Source organism: Lissotriton vulgaris, chromosome 10, assembly GCF_964263255.1.
Source record: "Lissotriton vulgaris chromosome 10, aLisVul1.2, whole genome shotgun sequence".
Lineage (NCBI taxonomy): Eukaryota > Metazoa > Chordata > Amphibia > Caudata > Salamandridae > Lissotriton > Lissotriton vulgaris.
In genome coordinates, this window is record NC_141698.1 from 399,646,708 (window position 1) to 399,657,049 (window position 10,342).

The window sequence follows — 10,342 nt, forward strand, 5'->3', positions numbered from 1 at the left end:
AGAAGTGAAAGGCACTGGTTGTTATGTATTGATACCGGCAACTTCTGGTTGCCCTCCAATCTAAAAACCTTAAAGATCAATCCTCCGCTCCATAGAGAGCCACTTCCACTGCCTTAATCACCATTCTCAAGGAGACAAGGAGGGGCTCTTCACTACAACTCACCAATTCCTTCAATTAAGCATAGTAGCTTTCAATGATCATTTGCTGAAAATCAAATTCCCTAATTATCATAGCATTGAAATTCCTTACAGAGCCATCTTGTTATATACTACCATTTGGTTGTTTTAACACCAGGTAGTTGCTACTGAAATATGTCTGTAGCTTTATCATTAGGCCAGGATTTATCTTCTGTGCCCTGGCATTATGCTGGACATATTGAGCAAACAAGAAAATGGGGCAAATACTCACCATTTACCTGGGGACACTTAATAACATTTCTTCAAGTAACACATTTTACCCTTTCACAAACAGAATAAAACAGTTTTAGTGAGCACACAGCCTTCCGAGCCCTCCACTGAACTTTCACACTAGAAAAACCCCTGCAGAGTTGATCAACAAAAGTGCACCCATGATACAGTAGACAAGTAATAGTTCCAGAATTGCGTGATGGAGACTCATCATCCCCCAGTTCAACTGCACACATGCATCCTGATGAGTCCATGTCAACTGAATAAAAGACTTTGTCGATGTATACAAATGCCAACAGAAGTGATCCATTTTTTTGGCCAGCACTTATATCACTTGGAGAAGGTAGCATTCTTGATAGTCCATATTTCCTCTATAATCACCCCTGAATCTTTATTACTTCTTCACAGGCTCTTGTGATATAAATAAATGGTCTACTCTGGGAGTGAAATTGAATGATAAAAAGCAAGGTCAAATAATGAACTATTCTTTCATGTGGGAACCTAGCTAGTTTTTAAAAATAAAAAGTCTCTTGGTCTGTGAGGAAAATAAATACACAATCTCGCCTATATGTATTCTACCCTCTTCAGTTGGATCATTCCTTGATCCCCAGATAATTTGCAAACATTTTGCCAAAGTGATCTCGCCAATCCTCTTCCATGACAGCGGAATCTGAGAAATGAACTAACATTTTTTTTCTGTGCCTACCAGTGTCTTAAAGACCCTTGAGACCTTAGCTTCTGCAAGCCCTTTTAACGTCAAACCAAAATAGTTTTGGATTGCACATTTACCCTTAGCCCTCAACCCTTATCTGCTTCTCAAGGCACAACTCCTAGGACCTTCTTTATCCCATTTTGATTTGGGATTTGCAGCAGTAAGATACCACAAACAATGTAAACCTACATCCATTGATTTAAACTGACATTCCGCTGTTACACATGACATCTGGAAGAAACGGGCTGGAGAAGCAATAAATGGAATATACCCTTCATCCTTTATTTCATTGTATATGTTAAGTGGTGCAGATGACAATGCTTAGTTTGTGTAGGTTGATTCAAGTAATCAACACTGGTGCACGTTTTGGGGGATCCAGACTTATTTTGTATCACCTTATTTGTTATAATGCTTTAATTGAGTTTTTTCAGCATGCAGATAGTGAAACCTGTTTACATAACTGATAACAAATACTATACTTTGCTATGCAAGCAATTTGGTCATATACAGTTACTCTGTGAAAGAAATTGCAAAAAAATTAAACTCTCTGACCTCTTGCTTATTTATGGGTGGGAAGGACAAGGACAGCTGGGGTCGAAGGAGAAGGTGGTAGTAGGAGTGGGATCAACTGTGGGGAATTCACTGGAGTCTCTATGACTGCTGGGAGGCATGATCCCCCAATAGGTTCCATGCGTTCAAGTGAAGGGGGGTATTCATAAATATAATACATGTTGGTGATGTAATGATCATCGAGCGCACTTAGCACTTAAGCACTTAGTGTAAGCACTAAGTGTAAGCACTTAGTTCCCATGGGGGTTCAACTGAAGCTTTGCCAGGTGTCCAGTGTTATGGGAGGGTCACCTGATGGGGGTCGCCAGGGGCATGCTATATGTATATACATCTTCAACAGACCAGTATCCCACTACTACATATGTGGGTCTCTAGACTGGGGATCAAGGGGGTAGATGTGTAGTTGGACAAAAAGAGTGAAGATCAGGACTCCACCGATGAGGAATCTGGATGTGGATCTATCAGGAAAGAGTGACTTTCAAGTCCGGGTTTTGAGGCAACAACCTAGGCATGTAGCATCTTCTCTGTGCAGTGCCATTGCTTAGGCTTTCGCCCATCAGATGGATGATCTTAGCCAATGCGCTGGATCTAGGGGGGGTTGGTAATTTCCAGTGCATTGTGATCTTTTTTAGCCAGTATAAGAGGCATGTCCAGGAAACACATTGCAGCCCTTTGCCCTTTGTATGCATGTTCTCATGTACATATCCATGGCACCCACCTCCCACAATGAAATGTCTGATTCTATTGTAACTTGTTCCAGTTGGGAATGTACAATACTCTAGCATATTTATAACAGTGGGCAATCCCATATCATATGCCTCAGGTCCTCACCAGCAAGGCAGATCTAGCGCAGCTGTCTGAAGCTCCTGGGAATACGTGGGACAGTTGTTTAGGGGAGAGCTGTGCCCTGTGAAGGATGTAGAATTGGATTATTTTCAAACAAAATTGCTGATATGTCAGGGCCTTTTCCCACTCCTTAGCATAGGTCTCTCATGTTTCCTCAAGGGTTGCAGTGTGATAAGAGACTTGGTGAGCCAGCTAATTCATTTACATCCATTGGCCATAGAGTGTAATGTTTGTATGAGGTGGTGTGTGACTGGTACGGTCTTGTGAGTTATCCAGCTGTCCCCCATAGCATCCTTAAAGGGGGCATAAAGGAGGAATTGGCCTTCGGAAAGTGCATACAGATCAGTCAACATTTTGAATGTCATTAATGGACCATTCTAATATAGATCTCCCATGCTTGATAGCTCGGTCTCCTCCTATATATGTAGTAGTCGGCAAGTAGGGAGTCTGATAAGCGAGCCCGCAGGTGCGAGTGGCGGTAGATGCCTAGTGACATGAAGCATTTTCATCACACAGTAGAGTGCTACCAGCAGGAGAAGAGGCGAGTAGCGGAGTGCTCAGGTACTGGGGTTTAAGAGTCAGAGGAGAGCCTTGTGGGTCAGAGGAGGACTAATTTATACTGTGTCCCCTAGAAACCAGCCCATCAGTCATCTAGTATGGACAGCCTCCATTGTCCAATATAGCCAGCGAATACACATGGAGGTATACCTTCCTGGGATTAAGCCATTTTGATAATTATGGATCATGTGCGATAGCAGCTGTTGAACTCTTTGGGGAACCATTAAATAAAAGGTATCACGTCCCAAGTTCCCTACTCAAAGCAACAGGCAAAGCAGGCTGATGCTTAAACTATTTTGCCACTTGGGAGTAAACAGTTAAAAGTTGTACAGTTTAGTTGAGTCAATATGTGCTACATATTGATGCAATTTATATGCGATATGGTGTGGAAGATTAGAAGGACTGATCCATGTGTGTTGTACAGAATCATATAATTTAGGACAGGGCACAGGAGGGCCTGGGGTCTGTACAGAGTAGATTTTAAAAACAAACAAGTGTCGCTAAACTTCTTTGGAAATTTAAGAAGATATCCACATGTTGCATGAGTGACTGTAATTTCAGTACAAAGCAATATAATTGAGGGGAAACAGCCTTTACAACGAGGTTTTTACCTGGTTAAGCCTTTACAATGCATTTTTAGAAGGATATTTTTACCGCAAATATGCATTTAAAACGCATGCTAATACAACACATTTAAAGTAAGTTGTTTTTAAATACAAAAACAATGTGTGGTATTGGCATGCGTTTAAAATGCATTTTCGCTGTAAAAACATGCGTGCTAAAAAAATGCATGCAAAGAATTTGCATGTGATGTACCGTCATACAACCTAATTGAGTTGTGGCACAAATAACTTATTTGGGGAAAAGAAGACCCCATATGACTTTGACAAGAACCACAGAGAATAGTTCAGCAAATTGTAGTGATGCCACATGAACACCACAACTCCCAAGAAGGTAACTAGTGCATTTTAATGAGAGCGCAAGCCAACCCTCACTCCTTTAGTCAAACTTCAACTTTTGCTGCAATTTAAACCCACACATCTACTCACGTTATTCTAAGTGCTAATTAAACACAGAACTCCCAACATTACAACACATAACTAGGCTGATGGGCACAAAGAAAAGCATATTTAGATTTCACTTTTAAAAAACCAAATACCAGCATTAAAGAAAAATTTAAGACATGTATCAGTGTATAATATGAAAGGAAAACACCTGGAGCCAAGTAAACTTAACAAAATCAGAATGGCACGCTTTGCTGATGAGTTATCCTATGCACAGTAAGTAGAATGATCAATTGTGTTCCTCTGCATTATCATCCTGCCCCATATCAAGATGGGTTCTCAGACCACTCTTACCAGGTTTCACCTATTTCGTCCCTTAACCCGCACAGCATTCCAACATATTCTGAGGGTTACTTCAGGATCACAAAACTCCCATTGCCTTGCCTTTTGATGTGAACAACATTTCCTATTTTTAACTGATTGGACTTTGATCTGTCTTGATATCAAATGACTGAGTTTTCTGTGTGCGGCTTCTAACCTAATCCTGACTAAACTCTCCTATTCTGTGATGGTAGCCCCTTGTTTCAGCCATCTCAACATTCAAATTCTAAATAAAAGGCTTTCTTCTGTGCCACAAATATAAAGGGGAAACTTTGAAGTAAGGATTGGTGCAATAAAACCACAACATGGACATGACTGCAAAATAAATGAACTACACCGACTCAATACATATGGTTGGTACTCTAATCATGCATCTGACCTGAACTTTTGTCTTTGGATGACAAAAACAGCTATTCAAGTGCTGCTTCCAGAAAGGTTTCCACTTTATCACCACTTTATCATACCCAAACTGAACATTGTTACCAGAGACCAAAAACTCTGGAAATCCTTCAGTAGAAAGTAAGTGTTTCAAAAACTCTACCTTCCTACTGGACATGGATTCAACTGCAGCCTGACTTCAGGCTCCTTACTATAATTGTAATTTAGGACAAAGGTAAGGCAGCGCTTTGTCAGCAATTTATTGAAAAAAACAATTTTATTATTATCCACTGTTTTTCTGATACTTAAAAAGGAAATCCAATGGGCTGTAAAGGACACAGACAAATTCCGCCCCTGTACACAATTGGGACAGATCATTTACAACATATTGGTGTCCACTCTGCCTGCAGACAAGCCGAAGGAATATTGTGTCCTTCAAGTACTGTATGTACGAACAAAATTAAAACAATGACTTGGTTGTGAGGAGGACTAAGATTCCCCTCTTGTTCTCCACAGTCCAGGGAGTTGATTAAGCGCTCAACAGTCCCAACACAGATTTGTCCCATGCTGGAACTCAGTTTTATCTTCTGGAAGCACTAGAAGTGAGAGTCAAGTTGGCACACTAATTTTACCATACAGGTCTCATTAAGGAAGCATATATTTTTGTTACCATTAAAGGGTGTCTAATGTTCTGTACTTGTTTTGGAGTATCTATATGTTGTCTTGAAGAAGGTGGTAAAAATCATTGATACCCACTGAAATGCGTTGACGAAACATTTCTGGATTTTTAAAAATATTTGATATGATGATTGACGATCTTTAGTTCAAGTATCAAGCACAATGTGGATACAGAGCAGTAATTTGAAATAGACAATTAATGTTGTCTTGTTGTATCGCTTTCAACATTGTATATTATTTTGTTGTATGGTTTATGGATTGTGTCAATCTATGTTGCAAGGTAATGTGGTAATTTTAAATTGAGTTTTTTAACTAAACTTTCCTACAAATGGGAATTGATTTTAATACTGGAAAGTGTTTTTTACGTTTCTTTTTTATTATAACAAATGATATGCAATTGAAGGGTTGATATATATGATACATTAGCGATAAGCCTTAACTGTATGTTAGATTGAAGGTTGTGAGATCTTGTGGTATTGGATCTCCCAAGGAAAATTGCATTTTTACTGCGCAACCATATACCTCCTAGCATACACTCATCTCAGTGCCAACATCCAATGACATGGGCCATCATCTCCTGTCTCAATTTTACTATACTCATGCAGAGAACACGCCCCAGTATGGTCTACATCTCCTGCTGGCATAAAACAATTTTCAAGCGTTGGAAATGACCATCTTTTGCTTGGCATTCCCCCCTATAGTTTGAGTTTTGGTAATGAACCCATTTTCGTACTACAGGACTTTGCAAACTTTATCCCTGCTAACCAGTGGTAAAGGACTTGTGTGCTCCTTTTTAAACATAGTCAAATTAGCAAACATCTAGGGGGTCATTAGGATTGCGGTTTTTTCGTATCCTCCGGGCCGGCGGAAGTGTCCGCCGGCCAGGAGGATGCGGAAAATCCGCTGCGGAGCCTTCAAAGACCCCCCGTCAGATTAGGATGGCGGTGGTGTCAGGAAGACCGTCCGCCGCTTTTCCGCTGCGGTCGCCTTATGACCGCGGCAGAAAAGCTCTAATATGGAGGCGGTGTCTAACAGACACCGCCAGCCATATTAGGATGGGGCAGAACAAATGCCTTTCCGCAGCGGCTTCTCCGCCGTGGAAAGGCATACTGTGTTTTCTTGGGGGCCTGTTGCGGGCCCCCAGGGTGACCGGGGTGGGGGGTGTACATGGGGGGTACCTATGGTACCCCCCTGCATTTGCATGCACAAAGCAGCAGGCACCGCGCGGTGCCTGCCGCTTTATGCATGCAAATGCGACGCATGCATATTTAACCTTGCAGCGGGTGCTGCTTCAAGCAGCACCCGCCGCAATGTTAAATATTCAGGATGTTAATATGTTAAATATTGAGGATGTGACCGCCAGGGTGGCGGTCACATCCTAATTGCACTGGAAGGAACGCCGCAGCCCCTGCGAACGTTCCCTCCACCTCAGGGGTCGCGGACCCACGCAGGTCCGTCCGCGATCCGAATCGGCCCCCTAGTTGGCACATGTAATGTATAAGTCCCTAGTATATGGTGTTACCTGTACCCAGGGCCTTCCAATTAAATGCATTTAGTGAGCTGCAGCACTCATTGTGCCACCCACTAAAGTAGCAAAGTAAAACATATCTCTGTGCTGCCAATGCATACTGGTTGCACAATTTAAACTGCCAATTTGGCCTAGCAAAATAAATCTTTTGACTTTGCCAGGTTTAAATCCTTCTTTTAATGGCTTGTAAGTCGCCTGTTTGGTAGGCCTGAAAGTCCAAACAGCAAAGTGAAAGGTATTAAAAGTAGAACTGCTAAAATTATTGGTTTACATGTCCTGGAAGGGTACAACCTCTAAAGTCATTCTTCATTGTAGCAAGGTTGGCTCTCCTATTGGTTAACACTGATTTACACTACTACATTCATTAAGTGATATATTTAGTTTGGGAATAGCTAGAAAATCACTTCAATGATTAACTTTAGTAGTAATTTACAATTCAGCTTAACGGTCCAGTTGGATTATAAATGACCTTTTTGGAAAATTAAATTTTTTTTAAAAGTCATTTTCCTGCTAGTGTCCAACTGTCCTCTGACCCCACATGTCTTCCCTGTGATGAGATGTGTATTGCTCCCTGAGAGTGGACAAATGGCTCCATGTGTGGGGGAGAGGGTCACCTGCCTTGACAGGATGCCTCAGATTTATGCCCAGTCCCTTCCTGAGCTTCAAAGGATATCTAACCTAGCAGATGAAGCTCACAAACAGGCCTGCCTACCCTTTGTCTCTATAGTCAGACTGGCTTCAAACCCAGTAGGAGGGGAAGAACGGATCAGAACTGATTTAGAAGGTGGACAAAGGATTGCCCTCTACCCACAGACTGACACTGGGCATAAATGTGGGCCCACTGGCTCCTCCTCAGAACACTCCTGGACCTCTGAAGAATCAGAAAGAGGTGTCTCCTGCTGTCTGAATATCCTGAAGAAAGACTGGATTTGCCTGCCTTAATCCCAGGCCCCAAGATGCAACCCCAGGTGTCAGTTGGCTGACCTTCTGTTTGAGCTACTAGGACTCTTTCCTTTCAACTGCTCAGATGATTAGTTCCAACTTAACCTGCCCTGGACCCTGCTGCTGAACTCTGTTGGAGTGAGTCCAAACACCCAAGTGTTCCCCCCAGGTTCTGGATGTTTAACAGGTGTTGGAGTGTTTGCCTCCTGTCCCCAAAGTGGAAGAAGTGGGACTTTTAAAAACTTTCTGCCAATGTTCTGCCTGGAGAGCCAATGGAGACCGAGGTCACTGTTGAATCGGTTTCCATCAACATCAAATTGTCAACCAATCTTTAATATGAATCAAAATATTTTGATGCTTAAAAACTGTCTCTTCCTTTGATTGTTTTCCTTAATTAATATGTCATTTTTATCTAGAATATTTCACATCCATTGCGTCATTGTGATTGTCATCCAGTTATTCAGTTCCTTCATAAACACTTATGAGGTGCTTTATTCTCTTGGCTGTTTTCATTGTGTCCAATAAAGGCTGTTATGCATGTGGCTATATTTTCTTATTATCTCGGACTTCTCACAAAAAAAGATATCAAAACCACTATGCTGAGTTGAACATCACAGTTTTTTCTAATTTGTTGAGAATCACTTAATACTCATCAAGAACTTCCCTCTCCTATACCAGAAAGTCTGAAAGGTGTTTTTGGATTGCCTTACCTTCAAAGCCCAAAAAGAGTAAAAGTAGAAATGTCTTCCTCCGTAGCCTGAAAGTGGACACCCGAATATCACATAAATCTCAATCACTGGTCTCAAATGTATCCAGCTACTGCCTCCGTGCCATAGGGGGATGATCCTGTGATTCCAAAAATGGTGGTGGTGAATTTACCGCCTGCATATTAAAAGAAAATTATTTGCTATATAAAGGTTTGAAAAAGTGACACAAGAGCAGTTACACTGTCCAACTACAGAGAAAAAGAACAGACAACACGGTAAATTATATACTCAAACCACATTTGCAGCATTATATCATAAAAATTAAATGTAAACATCACAACAAACACACAGCCATAAGACAATGTGCAACTCATAGAATATTTGTTGAAGAAATGTTTGAAGAGTACAAAAACAGTAGCCAATAGGTAAGATCCTCCTGGTTTAACACACTGATGGTTGAGTCAAAAGCAATTCTTTACTTACTAGGTGCGTGTCACTGCAGAACTCAGTTTCACGCGCCATGACGTGCTTAATTAAGGCGTGCACCCTATTAAATATGTGTTCCAGATCGCACACAAACTGTTTCACCAAGGAAATAATCGTACAAGTCACCATAGCACTCACATTCATGGGTTGTGACGCAGTTAAAAAAGGTATATGAATGACTGATAGAAATGTGTGTGCCAGGTAAAACACAATTTCGCTAAATGTCTCAAGTTATTCTGATACTCGGTACGTATGAGGCTGTTGGAGTGGGCTATCCAATTCGAATATATGACGGAACAGCAAAAGTTGATTTACAGATGGCTTTTTACAATGAACAAATAATGATACCAGCATTACCCCACAGTTTTATTGATCAACATGAGTTATAACACAATACAATCACAACAAACGGCATTTCAACGGGTAGGGTGTTAAAATATCGATAACAAAAATATAGCTGACATAAATATCGTTGCAAAAATATCGTTTACAAAAATATCGACACCCTATACTTAAACAGGTAAGTACATAAATATCGACTCCAAAATATCGTTGTAATTAATATAGATGTAAAAAATATCGACTTTTTAAAATAATTAAAATTACATTAAATAATAAATAAATATAAGTACTATTAACAAAATACATTACATTACTTTTATTTTTTAACTATTTCAAAAATATTTACTACACTTTTTAATTATAAACTTAATAAATGTGGACATATAAATTAATTTTACACATTACTTTATATAACAACAATAATACATATATATAATTAAAATACCCCTTTACCCAAAAACCCAAAACTGACCCTGAACCCTAAAAATACCCCTTTACCCAAAAACTGAAAACTGACCCTGAACCCTAAAAATACCCCTTTACCCAAAAACTGAAAACTGACCCTGAACCCAAAAAATACCCCCTTTACCCAAAAACTAAAAACTGACCCTGAACCCTAAAAATACCCCTTTACCCAAAAACTAAAAACTGACCCTGAACCCTAAAAATACCCCTTTACCCAAAAACTGAAAACTGACCCTGAACCCTAAAAATAACCCTTTACCCAAAAACTGAAAACTGACCCTGAACCCAAAAAATACCCCTTTACCCAAAAACTAAAAACTGACCCTGAACCCTAAAA

General features: G+C 40.4%; 1 long non-coding RNA gene across 1 annotated transcript in view; it reads right to left on the reverse strand.

Moving 5' to 3' along the window:
* The window catches only part of LOC147685300 (uncharacterized), a 580,416-nt gene extending 571,574 nt beyond the window's left edge, over window positions 1-8,842 (reverse strand). Inside the window, exon 1 of the long non-coding RNA XR_015300434.1 lies at window positions 8,716-8,842. This is a non-coding gene — a long non-coding RNA (uncharacterized LOC147685300). The remainder of the gene's footprint in view (window positions 1-8,715) is intronic.
* Between the last annotated feature and the right edge of the window lie 1,500 nt (window positions 8,843-10,342).